Source organism: Chiloscyllium punctatum, chromosome 7 (assembly GCF_047496795.1).
Source record: "Chiloscyllium punctatum isolate Juve2018m chromosome 7, sChiPun1.3, whole genome shotgun sequence".
NCBI classification, from domain to species: domain Eukaryota; kingdom Metazoa; phylum Chordata; class Chondrichthyes; order Orectolobiformes; family Hemiscylliidae; genus Chiloscyllium; species Chiloscyllium punctatum.
In genome coordinates this window covers 35,950,456-35,966,996 of record NC_092745.1, presented here as the reverse complement: position 1 = coordinate 35,966,996, position 16,541 = coordinate 35,950,456, and positions in this window count along the sequence as shown.

The window sequence follows — 16,541 nt, the reverse complement described above, 5'->3', positions numbered from 1 at the left end:
ATGGGACTCATGTTGGAATGTGGGATTAATGCAGGTTTAGTGCAGTTTGGCAGATACAGATTCAATGGGCTGAAGAGTCTCTTCTGTCCGGTATGATTTTATGATTTGATAGTGTGTGGGCACAGGTCTGAGCTGAATAAACGGCCATGATCATACTGAAGGGCAGACCAGGCACGAAGGGCTGAATGTTCAACTCCTGCCTCTAATTTCTATGTTTCTATGTTTGAGAGCCTGGCTCCTCAGTCCTGACTGCTCTTAGCTGCTGTGATTGTCACTGATTGGACACTTATTATTAGAGATTCTGACCACAGCAGAAAGCCCCAGTGTAAAAAATAACTGCAAAGACTGTCAGCTCGCCAAGTTGAAACTTCACCAATAGAGGAAGTGAAAAAGGAGCTCGGAGCAGCTGGATGTTTGTTACTGAGATGGGAGAAAACTGTGAACTGTCAGCACTCAGTGGAATCTGACAGGACAGGAGGGGGCCATTCACCCCATTGTGCCTGTGAGTGACCCAATTAGTCCCACTGCCACTCTCTCTACCCATAACACAGCAAATCTTTCCTTATCAGCTTGATTTCTAATTCCGTCTTTTAGATCTAGGTCCAAGGCATGAGGCTGTCCCTAACCTGGGCTCTAAATTTGCATCTCATTCATTCACTGGGAGCAAACTGCATGGATTTGGGAAATGCAGCTTCGGACTCTGAACATTCTCTCTTGTCGCCTGAAAGACACTTCATGTTGGGGGACAGTTCCATGACCGGACAGTGCATTCCTATGTTGCTCACTTTCCCATTCTGTGCCTGGAAGCCTGGAGCCTGGAGCCTGTCAGCAAGATATTCAACTACAAGAGCCATCACTACTTTATACAAATCTGTCCCACTGCTCTAATTTAGATAGACTTTGAACAAACCTGGCAAGAAAGAACTGCAATCAATGAGGCACTGTGGGTGGTCAATAGAAGCAGTATTGTATATCAGCAAAATCTGTATCCTCATTTCCCAATGTATCCTCCACTCAACCTTTACCATAAACCATGGTTCAATGGAGAGTGCAGGAGGGAATGCCAGGAACAGCATCAGGCAATCCTGAAAATGTGTTAGTTTAGTGAAGCTACCAAACAGTATGACATCCATACCAATCAGCATAAGCAGCAAATCATAGAGTCATACAGCATTGGGTCCAAATCATCCATGCTGAACAAGCATTCAATTTCACCTTGTCCCATTTGCCAACATTTGTCCCACATCTCTCTAAAAGCTTCCTATTCATATAAACATCCAGATGCCTTTTAAATGTTGTAATTCTACCAGCCTCCACCACTTCATCTGGCAGCTCAATCCATACATACACTTTGTGTGAAAAAATGGTTTTTCGGTCTGTTTTAAACCTATCCCCTCTCACCTTAATCCAGTGGTCTCTCATTTTGGACTCCCCCACCCTGGGGAAAAGACCTTGCCTATTTACCTTATCCATGCCTCTCATGGTGTGATAAACCCCTGTAAGGTCACCCCTCAGCTTCAGTGAAATAATCCCAGTCTATTCAGCCCCTCCCTATAGCGCAAATCTTCCAACTCTGGCAACATCCTTGTCAATCTTTTCTGGACCATTTCAAGTTTCACAACATCCTTCCTCTAGCAAGGAGACCAGAACTGAATGCAATATTCAAAAATTGGCCTAATCAATGTCCTGTACAGCTGCAACATCGCCTCTCAACCCTTATACTCCATACGCTGACTAACAAAGGCAAGCATATCAATTGCCTTCTTCACTGTCCTTTCTACCTGTTATTCCACTTTCAAGGAACTATGAACCGACACTTCAAGGTCTCTTCAGTCAGCAACACTCCCCAGGACTTTACCATTCGGCGTTTAAGTCCTGCCCTGATTCACTTTCCCAAAATGCAGCACCTCATCTTTATCTAAATTAAATTTCATTTGCCATTACTCAGTCCATTTGTCCATCTGATCAAGATCCTGTTGGACTCTGGGGTAACATTCTTTGCTGTCATCAGTTAAACTTACTGACCATACCTCCTATGTTCACATCCAAATCATGGACAGTTGATAGGGCAAAGTTGCAGTAAGTGTGATGGTTTGAAGTGTGGCTACCAGGTATTTTAATGCTAGAAGTTTCAGGAAGAAGGGCGATGAACTTTGAGCATGGATCAGGACTTGGAACTATGATGTTGTGGCCATTATGGAGAGTCAGATATCACAAGAGCAAGAATGGTTGTTGGATGTTCCAGGGTTTAGATGTTTCAAAAGGAATAGGGAGAGAGGTAAAAGAGGTGGGGAAGTGGTATTGCTAATCAGGGATAGTATCACAGCTGCAGAAAGGATGTTGGAAAGGAGGGTTTGTCTATTGAGTTAGTATGGGTGGAGGTCAGAAACAGGAAAGGAGTAGTCATTTTATTCAGAGTTTTTAACAAAACGCTCCAATTGCAACAGACACAAAGAGGAGCAGAGTGGGAGGCAGATTTTGGAATGGTGCAGAACTAACAGGGTTGTTGTCATGGGTGACTTTAACTTTCCTCATGTTGATTGGAACCTCCTCAGTTCAAATAGTTTGGATGCAGCTGTTTTGGTCAGGTGTGTCCAGGAAGTATTCTTGACTCATTATGTAATTAGGCTGATTAGAGGGGAGGCCATATTGGATTTGGTTCTTGGCAACAAACTCGGCCACGTGTCAGATCTCTCGGTGGGAAAACGTTTCAGTGACAGTGATCACAACTTCCTGACCTTTACTATCGTCATGGAGAAGGATAGGAGCTGACAGTATAGAAAAGCATTTAATGGGGGAAGGGGGAATTACAATGTTATTAGGCAGGAACTGGGGCGCCTAAATTGGGAACAGATCTTCTCAGGGAAATGTAGGACAGAAATGTGGAGGTTGTTTAGGTCGCACTTGCTGATTATGCTGGATAGATTTATCCCACAGAGCAATGATGGGATGAAGGAACCTTGGGTGACAAGGGATGTGGAGCATCTAGTCAAGAGGAAGAAGGAAGCTTACTTAAAGTTGACGAAGCAAGAATCAGAGAGGGCTCATGAGGGTTACAACGTAGCCAGGAAGGAATTGAAGAATGGACTTAGCAGAGCTAGAAGGGGACATGAAAAAGCTTTATTGAGTAGGATTAAGGAAAACCTCAATGTGTTCTACACTTCTGTGAGGAACAACGGAATGGCCAGAGTGAGGGTAGGGCCAATCAGGGATGGTGAAGGGAACGTGTGCCCGGAGTCGGAGGAGGTAGTGGAGGTCATTAATGAATACTTTGCTTCAGTACTCATTTCTGAGAGAGACCTCAACCTTTGTGAGGACAGCGTGAAACAGGCTGATATGCTCAAATACGTTGATGATAAGAAGGAGGATGTTCTGAAAATTTTGAAAGAAAATATCGGGATAGATAAGTCCCCTAGCCCAGATGGGATATACCCAAGATTACTATCGGAAGTGAGAGAAGGGATTGCTGCACCGTTGGTGATGATCTTTGCATCCTCACTGTCTACTGGAGTAGTGCCAGATGGTTGGATGTTGGAAAATGTTATTCCCTTGTTCAAGAAAGTAATGATCTTGGGAATTATAGACCAGTCAGTCTTGCATTTGTGGTGGACAAATTATTGGAGAGAATTCTGAGAGACTGGGATTTATGATTAATTGGAATACCATAGTTTGATTGGAGTTAGTCAGCATGGCTTTGGGAGGGCTAGGTCATGCCTGACAAGCCTTCGTGAATGCTTTGAGGATGTGACAAAACACATTGATGAAGGTAGAACAGTGGATGTGGTGTGCATGGATTTTAGCAAGGCATTTGAAATGGTTCTCTATGGTAAACATATTCCAAAAATAAGGTGGCATGGGTTACACGGAAATCTGGCTGTCTGTTTATAGAATTGGCTGGCCCGTAGAAGCCAGAGAGTGGGGTAGTAGATGGAAAATATTCAACCTGGAGCTTGGTGACCAATGTTGTTCTGCAGGGATCTCTGGGATCTCTGCTGTTTGTGATTTTTATAAATGACTTGAGTGAGGAAGTGGAAGAGTGGGTTAGTAAGTTAACTGATGACATGAAGGTTTGTGGAGGGGGGATAGTGTGGAGGGCTTTTGGAGTTTGCAACGGGATACTGACAGGATGCAGAGCTGGGCTGAGAAGTGGCAAATACATTTAAACCTGGAAAAGCGTGAAGAGATTTGTCTTGGAAGGTTGAATTTGACTGCAGAATACAGGGTGGATGGCAGGATTCTTAGCAGTGTGGATGGACAGAGGAATCTTGGGGTACATGTCCATAGATCCCTAAAAGTTGGCACCGAAGTTGATAGGGTTGTAAAGAAGGCAAATGGTGTATTGGCTTTCATTAGCAGCGGGATTGAGTTGAAGAGCCATGAAGTTATGCTACAGCTCTATAGAGCCGTGATTAGACTACACTTGGGATATTGTGTTCAGTTATGGTCGCCTCATTATAGGAAGGATGTTGAAGCTATAAAGAGGATGCAGAGAAGATGCTACATGGACTGGAGGGCATGTCTTATGAAGAAAGACTGAGGGAGCTAAGTCTTTCTCATTGGAACAAAGAAAGATTACAGGTGATTTGATAGAGGTATATAAGGTAATGAGAAACATAGATAGAGTGAATCATCAGAGACATTTTTCCCAGGGCAGAAATGGCTTTCATGAGGGAGCACAATTTAAGGTGATTGAAGGAAGGTTTAGGGGGGATGTTGGGGCTTAGTTCTTTACACAGACAGTGGGTGTTTGCATGGAATGCACTGCCAGAGGCTGTAGTAGAGTCAGATACATTAGGGACATTTAAGCGACTCTTGAATATGCACATGGATGATAATAAAATTAAGGGTATATCGGATAGATTGATCTTTGAATGTGATAAAAGGTTGGCACAACCTCGAAGGCCAAAGGGACTGTACTGTGCTGTACTGTTCTGTGTTCTGTGTTCGATGTTCTACAAATGACAAAAAGCATTTTATCCTTCACTGATCCTGTTGGCACACCACTGGTCACAGGCCTCCAGTCCAGGCCTCTATATAGTCTTCTGTTGCATTCAAGCCAGTTTTCTATTCATGTGGCTTTTTGTCCCTGTATTCCATGTGATATAATCTTGCTCAGCAGAATATCAAGAGGAACCTTGTCGAACACCTTAATGAAGACTATATAGACCATGTTCATTTGGGCGGCACGGTGGCACAGTGGTTAGCACTGCTGCCTCACTGCGCCAGAGACCCGGGTTCAATTCCCGCCTCAAGTGACTGACTGTGTGGAGTTTGCACGTTCTCCTGGTGGCTGCGTGGGTTTCCTCCGGGTGCTCCGGTTTCCTCCCACAGTCCAAAGATGTGCAGGTCAGGTGAATTGGCCATGCTAAATTGCCCATAGTGTTAGGTAAGGGGTAAATGTAGGGGTATGGGTGGGTTGCGCTTCGGCGGGTCGGTGTGGACTTGTTGGGTCGAAGGGCCTGTTTCCACACTGTAATGTAATCTAATCTAATCACTCTGCCTTCATCAATCCTATTACTTCTTCAAAAAGCTCAATCAAGTTCATGAGACATGATTTTCCAGGCACAAAGCCACGTTGACTATCCCTGATCAGTCCTTGCCTTTCCAAATATATGTGCAACCTGTCCCTCAGGATTCTCTCCAATAATCTGGCCACCACCAACATCAGGCTTACCAGTTTATAGTTCCCTGTCTTCTCCTTCCCAACTTTCTTAAACAGTGGCATCATGTTAGCCAACCTTCAGTCTTCTGGCACCTCATCTTTGGCCATTGAAGATACAAATATCTCGGCAAGGGGCCCAACAATCCCTAGCTTCCCACAGTGTTCCAGTACACACTTGATCAGGTCCCAGGGACGTATCCACCTTTATGAGGTTTAAGATTTCCAGCAGATCCTGCTCTGTAATATGGTCATTTTTTCAAGAAGTCAAAATTCATTTCCCCAAGTTCCCGATGTTCCATATCCTTCTCCATGGTAAACACTGATGCAAAGTACTCATTTGCGATAGAAAAGGCGAAGTGATTCCCCAACCAGTGGCCCAGATCTCTGCTCTGTAGTCCTGCCACATCCACTCATGGATGGTTGTGGACAATTAAAGAACTCAGTGGAGACGGGGTGTCGGGGGGGGGGGGGGGGGGGTGCACAAATCTTCCCATCCTCAATGATAGAAAAGCTTCACATATCAGCGCAAAAGATAAGGCTTCAGAAACCGCAGCAATCTTCAGCCAGAATTGCCCAGTGGATGATCCATCTTGGCCTCGTTCAGTGATTCCCCAGGATCACATACGTCAGTGTTCACCCAATTCGATGCACTCCACGCAACATCAAGAAATTGTTGGGGGCTGCAACCATTGGAGATGGCTTGAGACTGCAAAGGCTATGTGCCCTGACAATATTCTGGAAATAGGACTGAAGACTTCTGCTCCAGAACTTGCTGCTCCCCTACGCAAGCTATTCAAGGACAGCTAGAACACTGGTATTGAACCAACAATGTGAAAAATTGTCGAGATATGCCCTGGACGTAAATAGTAGGACAAATCCAAATTACCACCTCATCAGCCAACTTTCAGTCATCAATAAAGCAATGGAAGGTGTCTCAACAGTGCTATGAAACAGCATCTGCTCAGCAATAAACTGGACAGTGATTCTCAGTTGGGTTCTGCCAGGGCCACTCAGCTCCTGACCTCATTACAGCCTTGGTGCAAACATGGACGAAAGAGCTGAATTTCAAAGGTATGGTGAAAGTGACAGCCCTTGGCATCAACATCAAATTTTATTGAATGTGGTATCAAGGAGCCCAGGAAAAACTGGAATCAATGGATATCAGGAGACAAAATCACCACTGGTTAGAGTCCTACCTGGTACATAGGAAGATATGGTTGTTGGAGGTCAGTCATCTCTGCAGGCGTTCCTCAGGATAGTGTCATAGGCCGAATCATCTTTAGCTGCTTTGTCAATGATCAGAGTAGCCACTGATTGCACAATGTCCAACACCACTCACAATTCCTCAGATACTGAAGCAGTCCATGTTCAAAAATGTTAGGATCTGGACAAAAATCCAGACTTGGGCAGACAAGAGTCAATTAACATTCACACAACACAAATGGCAGCTAATGGCTAATCCAACAAGAGAGAATGTATCCGATGTTTCTTGAAATTCAATGTCATTACTACCACTGAGTGCCTCACCATCAATGTCCCAGCAGTAAACAAAAACCTGACTGATCTCACCAAGTAATTAGAATGGCTTCATAAGGTCTGAGGTTAACAATCCTGCCGCAAGTAACTCAGCTCCTGACTCCCCAAGGCTTGTCCACCATCCATTAGCCACAAGTCAGAGTGTGACGGAATATTCTCGATTTGCTTGGATGGTGCAGTTCCATTAACATCCAAGAATCCTGACACCACCCAGGATATAACAGCCCTCTTGATTGGCACCACATTCACAAATAAGTACTCCCTCCAAAACCAATGCTCAGTAACAGCAGTGCATACAGTCTACAAGATGCACTGCAGAAATTCATCAATGCTCATGAGACAGGATCTTCTAAATCCACAACCACATCCATTTAGAAGCTCAAGGGCATCAGATAAATGGGAACCATCTGAAAATTCCCCTCCAAGTCACTTACCATCCTGACTTGGAAATGTGTCACCATTCCTTTACTGCTGCTAGGTCATAATCCTGGAATTCCCTCCCCAAAGTCATTGTGGTTATACATATTGCACATGGACTACATCTGTTCAAGAAGGCAGCTATTTACCATCTTCTCCAAGGTAATTTGGGATGGTGAATAAATATTGGCAGAACCAACAATATCCATATCCAGTGAATGAATTTCAAGAATTTATTAAAACAGAGAAATATGATTGGGAAATGGAGCTCAAGGTTCCAAACTTATCCTCTGCTATTCTCAGGTCCATGTTTACTGGTCTCTGTTGGAGGGTTCTAGTGCGACGTGGACACCATGATGGGTGTGGTGTTCAGTTCGTTTATGTGTACTTGTGTGATGGTCCAGCCCTCATCCCGGTAAAACAGTCTGACCCGGAGTCTAACCATGGAAGAGGAAGGAGAGGGGAAGGGATTAGAATATGTTGTGAATGGAGAGAATGGGTCAGTGGGTCAGAGCCTGTCCTGTCCCTCCAGCTCACACTGATGGCCTAAGGATCTCTCCTCTCTGCTGTGCCTTCATAGAATGAAGTTTGTGTCCAAACCAGTCCTCAGTGAGAATAGGCCAACAGCACAGAACTGCCCTTGATTTGACAAGAATCTGTTCATCTTCCTGAGAGAGGCCAAAGCCTGTTCAATGTGGGAAATGGGGCTTTACTCCAGGAGAAAACATGCTTCTGGGGTCAAGGGTTAACATCCATGATTGGGGATGAGCAGAGGGAGATTTACAGTCACCAGCTGGGAGACTGTGGGAAATGGAGACACAAGGAAAGAGAGAGGGAGAGAGAGAGATAGAGAGAGAGAGAGAGAGAGAGAGAGAGAGGGAGATGGAGGGAGAGTGTGTGAGGGAGTGGAGGAGGAGAGTCTGGAAAGTGTGAGATGGATGGAAGGAGTCAAGAGAGAGGTAAAGAGAGGTAGAGATTGTGGGATTGAGGGATAGAGTGAGAGAGAAATAGGATGTGAGACAGTGTCACTGAGAGGGACAGAGAGTCAGAAAGTGTTAGAGAAGGAGAAAAAGAGATATGACAAGTGTAAAACAGAATGAGCAAGTGAGCGAAATTGAAAGTTATGAACAAAGGCAGGTAGAGAGGGAGGAAGAGAGAAAATGGGTTGAACAGAGAGGGACTGATACCCAGGTAGAAGTTTTCAATTGGAACAAGAGAAGGAGTATGTGAGTGAGATGGTAAGTGATGGAGAAATGGAGATTGTGAGACAGACTGAGGAAGAGTGAGGAAGTTGGAGAGAGTAGCTTTGGGACAGAGTGTGTGAGACGGGGAGAGAGAGAGAGGATGAAAGACTGAGAGAAAGGGAGAGAAAGAGATGGAAGATGAGAAACAGAGTCCACCTCGTCAATGCCGACCCGATATCTGGAATTAATCTCGTCTCATTTGCCAGCATTTGACCCATATCCGTCTCAACCCTTCTGTACATGTACCCATCGAGATGTATTCTCGAATATTATAAATCTACAAGCTTCCACCACCTCCTCTGGCAGCTCATTCCATACAGGCATCATCCTCTGTGTGAAACAGTTGCCCCTTAGGTCTCTTTTAAATCTTTCTCCTCTTACTTTTAGTTTTGGTCTCCCTTACCAAGGAATAAACAAACCGTGGCTATTGACCCTATCCATGCCCCATGAGTTTTTACACCTCTATAAAGTCACCCTTCAGCCTCCAATGCCCCAGGGAAAATAGCCCCAGCCTATTCAACCTCTCCCTAAAGGTTAATTCCTCTAAACCTTGGCAACATCCTTGTAAATCTTTTCTGAATAGTTTCAAGTTTAACAACATCTTTCCTGTAGCAGGGAGACCAGAATTTAATGATGTATTCCAAAAGTGGTATAACCAATATCCTCTACAGCCACAACATGACATCCCAACTCTGATAAAGACCAAAATTACTGTGGATGCTGGAAAATCAGAAAATAATAGAAATTGCTATTGAGGAATGTGTAGGAGAGAGGGTTTCAGATTTGTGGGACATTGGGACCGGTTCTGGGGAAGGTGGGACTATTACATGTTGGACCAGACTGGAACTAGTGTCCTTGGGGGAGTTTTTGCTACTGCTGTTTGGGAGGTTTTAAACTAATGTGGCAGGGGGCTAGGAACCAGAAGAGAAGATGAGTAGACAATGAGGTGGAAAGTGGAGACTATAAGGATCATGAAGTTAGCATTACCAAGGGGAAGAGTAGGCAGAGAGCAGATGAATGCAAAAGAACTGGTAGCCTGAAGTGCATAGACTTTAATGCAAGGAGTGTAGTGGGTAAGGCAGATGAACTTAAGGCTTGGATTGGTGCCTGGGAGTTTGACATTATTGCAATCACAGAGACTTGGTTGAAGAAAGGGCATGATTGGCAACTAAATGTTCCAGGATATAGATGCTTCAGACAGGACAGGGAGGGGAGTAAAAGCGGGGGGAAGACTTGCATTACTGGTCAGGGATGATATCACAGCTATGCTAAATGAGGACACGATGGAGGGTTTGAGCAGCAAGGCATTATGGGTGGAGCTGAGAAAAAAGAAGGTTGCAATTACTTTGTTGGGGCTGTATTACAGGCTTCCCAACAGTGAGGGTGAGGTAGAAGAACAAATAGGTAAACAGATTATGGAAAGATATAGAGGCAAAAGGATGGTGGTGATGGCAGATTTTAATTTTCCCAACATCGACTAGTGTACACTGAGTGTCAGAGGTCTGAATGGGGCAAAATTTGTAAGGAGCATCCAGGAATGTTTTCTCGAGCAGTATATCAATATTCTGATGAGGGAAGGGGCCATATTAGAGCTGGTGTTGGGGAATGAGCCAGGCCAGTTGGTAGAAGTTGCAGTCGGGGATTTCTTTGGGAATAGTGGCCACAATTCTGTAAGTTTTAGAATACTCCTAGACAAAGATGAGACTGGTCCAAAGGGAAGAGTACTAAACTGGGCTAAGGCCAATTATATCAAAATTGGGCAGGTACTGGGAAATGTGGATTAGACACAGCTATTTGAAGGGAAGTCCACATTTGATATATGAGAGGCTTTCAAAGATAGGTTCAAGATTGTGCAAGATAGGTATGTCCCTATGAAAACAAGGGAGATAAAGGCAAGATTTGTGAGTCGTGGATGACAGGAGAAATCGTGCGACTAGCCAAGAGGAAAATGGAAGCATACATAAGGTCCAAGCAGCGAAGAACAGAACGGGCCTTGGAGGATTATCAGGAGAGTAGGAATTTTAAATGAGGAATCAAGCAGGATAAAAGGGATCATGAAATAACTTTAGCGAGCAGAATTAGGAAGAATCCCAAGGCCTTTCATTCTTATATAAGAAGCAAGAGGGTAACTAGAGAAAAGGTTTGCCCACTAAAGGATAAGGAAGGAAAGTTGTGTGTCGAACCTGAGAAAATGGGTGAGATTCTCAATGATTACTTTGCATCAGTGTTCACTGAGGAGAGGGAAATGATGAATGTTGAGATTAGAGATAGAAGATTGTTTATTCTAGATCATGTTGACATAAAGAGGGAAGATGTGTTGGGTAGGCGAAAGGATATGAGCTTATCCAGGACCAGATGTCAAAGGAGGCGAGAGAGGAAATAGGTGGGGCCCTGACAGATATCTTTGTAGCATCCTTAAACACAGGTGAGGTGCTGGAGGACTGGAGGGTTGATCATGTTGTCCCCATGTACAGGAAGTATAGTATGGTCTTTCCGGGTAACTACAAACCAGTGAGCCTGATGTCAGTGGTGGGAAAATTGCCGGAGAAGGTACTGAGTGATAAAATCTATTTATAATTGGTAAAGAATGGGATTATCAGTGATAGGCAACATGGTTTTGTGCGGAGGAGATTGTGCCTTACCAAATTAATAGAGTTATTTGAGGAAGTGACCAAGTTATTAGATGAAGAAATGGCTGTAAATGTCATATACATGGACTTTAGTAAGGCATTTGATAAGGTTCCCAATGGTAAACTAATGGAGAAAGTGAAGTCACATGGTGTACAGGGTGTTCTAGCTAGGTGGATAAAGAACTGGTTGAGCAACAGGAGACAGAGAGTCGTGGTTGCAGAGAGTTTCTCAAAATGGAGAAAGGTGACCAGTGGTGTTCCACAGTGATGAGTGCTGGGGCCGCTGTTGTTTGTGATATATATACATGATCTGGAAGAGGGCATTCCTGGTCTGATCATTAAGTTTGCAAACGACACGAAAATTGATGGAGTAGCAGAAAGCATAGGAAACTTTCAAAGAATACAGGAGAATGTAGATAGGCTGGAGAGTTGGGCAGAGAAGTGGCAGATGGAGTTCAATTCAAGCAAATGTGAGGTAATGCATTTTGGAAAGTCTAATTCTAGAATAATCGATACTGTAAACGGAAGAGCTTTGGGAAAATTTGATGAACAGAGAGATTTGGGAGTTCAGGTCCATTATATCTTGAAGATGGCTGCACAGGTGGATGGAGTGGTCAAGAAGGCATATGGTATGCTTGCCTTCATAGGATGTGGTATTGAGTAAAAGAGCTGGCAGGTCATGTTAAAATTGTACAAGACTTTGGTTCGGCCGCATTTAGAATACTGTGTACAGTTCTGGTTGCCACATTACCAAAAGGATGTGGATGCTTAGGAGAGGGTACAGAGAAGGTTTATGAGGATGTTGCCTGGTATGGAAGGTGCTAGCTATGAAGAGAGGTTGAGTAATCTAGGATTGTTTTCATTAGAAAAAAGGAGATTGGGGGCGTCTGACTGAGGTTTACAAAATCATGAAAGGGATAGAGACGATAAATAGAGATAAGCTTTTTCCCAGGGTGAGGGATTCAATAATGAGAGTTTCCATGTTCAAGATGAGAGGTGGAAAGTTTAAGAGTGATATACACAGCAAGTACTTCACACAAAGGGTGGTAGGTGCTTGGAACGTGTTGCCAGCAGAGGTGGTAGAAGCAGGCACGGTAGATTATTTAAGGTGCATCTCGACAGATGCATGAATAGGTGGGGAACAAAGGGATACAGATGTTTAGGAATTGGGCGACAGGTTTAGACTGTGGATTTGAATCAGCTCAGGTTTGGAAGGCTGAAGGGCCTGTTCCTGGGCTGTAAATTTTCTTTGTTTTTTGTCTTTGTTCTTTGCTGGAAAAGCTCAGTTGATCTGGCAGCATCTGTGGCGAGGGAATCAGAATTAACATTTCGGGTCCAATGACCCTTCCTCAGTTCTGAAAAAAGGGTCACTGGACTTGAAACAATAACTCTGATTTCTGTCCACAGATGCTACCAGATGTGTTGAGCTTTTCCAGCAATTTCTGGTTTTGTTCTAATACTCAATGCTCTGACTAGTAAAGGCCAGTGTCCCAAATACCTTCTTCACTAACCTGTCAATCTATGACTCCGCTTTGAATGAACTATGAAACTGCACCCCAAGATCTCTTTGTTTGGCAATATTCCCTGGGTCTCTCCCATTAAGTGTATAAGTCCTGCCCTGGTTTGTCTTACCAAACTGCAGCACCTCACATTTATCTAAATTAATCACCATCTGCCACTCCTCAACCAATTGGCCCATCAGATCAAGATCCCATTATACCCTGATGTAACCTTCTTCACCGTCCATTACACTACAGTTACCCAAGGCTGGCATCAAACCTGGGTCCATGGTGCAGTGAGGCAGCAGTGATAACCACTGAGCCACCATGCCACCCTGAATAGCTTCCCACCATGGCATGGACGAGGAGGATGGTCAGGAATCAAAATTGGCAGGAGAGCAGAAGAGAAAAAAATTGCTATTAAATTTCTTCCCTGCGTAACAAAGTATTCATAAACAGAACAATAACAAACCAGGCTAAAATCTCCTTTCTCCTCACTAATTTTTAACCTCAAAACTTTCCTTAGTTACTAGTTCAAGTCCAGTTGCAAGAGTAATTTAAATGTGCAGCACTTCCATTTACAAATGAACCACCCGCAACATAAAGCAATTTGCCAGCTTCCAGGTAACACTCATGTCCCTGGATGTTTCAGTTTCTTGTTAAATAGGGTCTCTTTTGACCTTTTGTTTCTTTACTTGGATTTTTTTTTACTTTTTTTTAAGAATGCACCATTTTGGTCATAGTTCATGTAACGTTTCAATGAAAAGTTAATTTTAAAGATCAATAATTAATTCCTCAAGAAGTACTGAATTAACCTCCAACATACTTCTCTAGCAAGAATGTTGATCAAACAGCTCAATGTAATTGATAAATCAGCACGATATTCACATTGACCAGGACTGATTCATTTTTGAAACAATGTCGTAGAGTCAATTTAACTTGAATTATCTGGAAGAGCATGAATATCTGCAACCATATATGAGCAGCTGTAAGTGTAAGTTACAAATACAGTTCCAAGAAACCAAAGTCGCTTCAGACCAGGAACATGAGTGCACTTCAATTTCTTTATCATGACAGAAGGTCGAAAATACTGAAACAATTCTTTTCCCCTTCAAATTGCTTTTCTCGGGAAGAAATGACATGAGACAGAAATGTCTATATCAAGGCAATTATTCCTGCAATTTAAATGATAAAATACTACAGGTTGTACAGTCAAAAAGAATATGGCACGATATTCGAGCAAGTCACAATGTTTGTGAATTGATTACAATGTTCCCAAAATAGACATTTTCATGCTGCAATTACTGATATGAATGAAATTTATAAAAAATAGTTAATTGAGCACCAAAATTTTTTTTAAGAAGTCTACCATGGATCCAGCGCATGAAGTCACTGCAAAAAATGCGAAATCTGAAAGAGTAAAGTCAGAGCAGTGCCAGAGGCCAAGGACAAATAGCTAATGAGCTTAGTTGATCACATTACTCAATCACATGAAAGAAAATAAAATTAAAATGAACTGAACATAGGATACTAACATTAAAGAGACACAATTTTATATTAAATTATCTCATAGCACCAGGGACCCCGGTTCAATTCCAGACTTGAGTGACTGTGTGTGTCGTTTACACATTCTCCCTTTGTCTGCATGGGGTTCCTCCGGGTGCTCTGGAATCCAAAGTCCAGGTTAGGTAAATTGGACATTCTAAATTGCCCATACTGTTCAGGGATATGTAGGTTAGGTCCATTAATCAGGGGTAAATGTATAATAAAATGGGGTAATGGGTCTGGGTGGGTTGCTCTTCGGAGGGCATTTGTTATGCTGAATGGCTTGTTTCCACACTGTACGGATTCTGTGATTCTAAAACTTAAAATTTATAAATAGGAATTGAATAATAAAGGTGCGAGTAACCATAGGAATCATTCCAGCTTAAAAAGGAGCCCTGAATTTTAACTTAAATTTTAATTCAATTAAATAAATAAAACAGGATTGTTCAGAGGGTGGCAATGCAGGTTAGTATTTTATAACGGCAACATGTGTGAGTTTGCAGAGAGCATCACAATCGCGTATTAATCCATGTCATAACCTTAGCTATAAATACAGTAAGTTAATTAATCAAGAAACTTTAATATGGAGCTGCTGAACTGGGATACAGCATTTTAATAGATTAGCAGCCAGTTGGTGAGATTGAAATCAAAACACATTTCCTTTTGTGAAAGGAGTTTACTGACTTCCTCGACCTTACCCCTCTAATCCCACACTGATATGAAAGATGCTTTCTATTTTCATTTGCTCAATTAATAGCCATAACCTGTTTATTCTGAGGCTTAAATAAATGCAGGGGTAACTTTAATGGTATGATCCACCAGACATTAACAAGCAGTCGTATATCTTGAATCAGGGCTCTTATGGTGCATTGGTAATATCCATACTTCTGTGCCACAACCTTTGCTTTTATCTGAAAGGTACGAGATTCATGTTGCTTGTTGGATGAGGATTAAATCTTCAAAGTGGATGAGGAAAATAACTATAGTTCAGTGGTCAGCATGGGATGAAATACAGATGGGGAAATGTTCACTGTAATTATAGCTAAGGTTTTTATATAGGTAATTATAGCACAGGCTTCTTGCAGCTGGAGAGAGCAAGGTAGAGGAGAGGGAAGATGCAGTTTCCATAATCCACATCGGAATCATCAGCAGAGGAGACAGTGGTACAATTAGTAATTGAGACACCTCCCCAGGTTAATCCTCTAGGGACATGGGATTGCATCCTCCCACGGCAGGTGGCTAAATTAATAATCTCAATTTAAAAGCTAATGTAATGGCAACAACAAAATCATTATTAACAGTCATCATTTTTTAAAAAATCTGGTTCACAAATCTCCTTTAGGGAGGGAAATCTGCCATCCTGATGGAAATCTGGCCTACAAGTGACTCCCAACTGATAGCAATGTGGGTGACTCTTAAATGCACTCTGAAATGGCTGAGCAAGTCACTCAGTTAAAGCAAACTGCTGTGAGTCAAAGAAAAGGAATGAAACTAGACAGCATAGTTGGCATTGATCAAGACACTAGAAATGTCAATAACAAACACTTCCCTGTCGACCTTACAAAGTCCTCACTAGTATCTGGAGTGCTTATATCAATATTCGTAGTGCTGCCTCACAGATGAGTCAAGCAACAGCCTGACTGTACCTTTCTCTCAGAATCATAATTTGCAGACAAATGTCCCAGACACCACCATCAGCAGTTGTTACTCTTACTGACAGATATACACATATCATACTTAGCTATCACAGGCATGCAATATTCCAAAGGCAGGACAGACACAGCAGAATGTTGGCAGAGCAGTATACGGTCGGGAGGGAAGAGCAAGGAAACCCCTTGTTGTTTACCACCTAATGCCTTCTCTTGGCTGATGAATCAGTAGTCCATCATGCTGAACCACCACCTGGAGGCACAAGTGAGAATGTACAATGTGCAGCAACGGAATTGTATTCACCCAAAAACTGTGAGTTGATCACCTGAAATATCCCACTCTACGATGACCATTAACT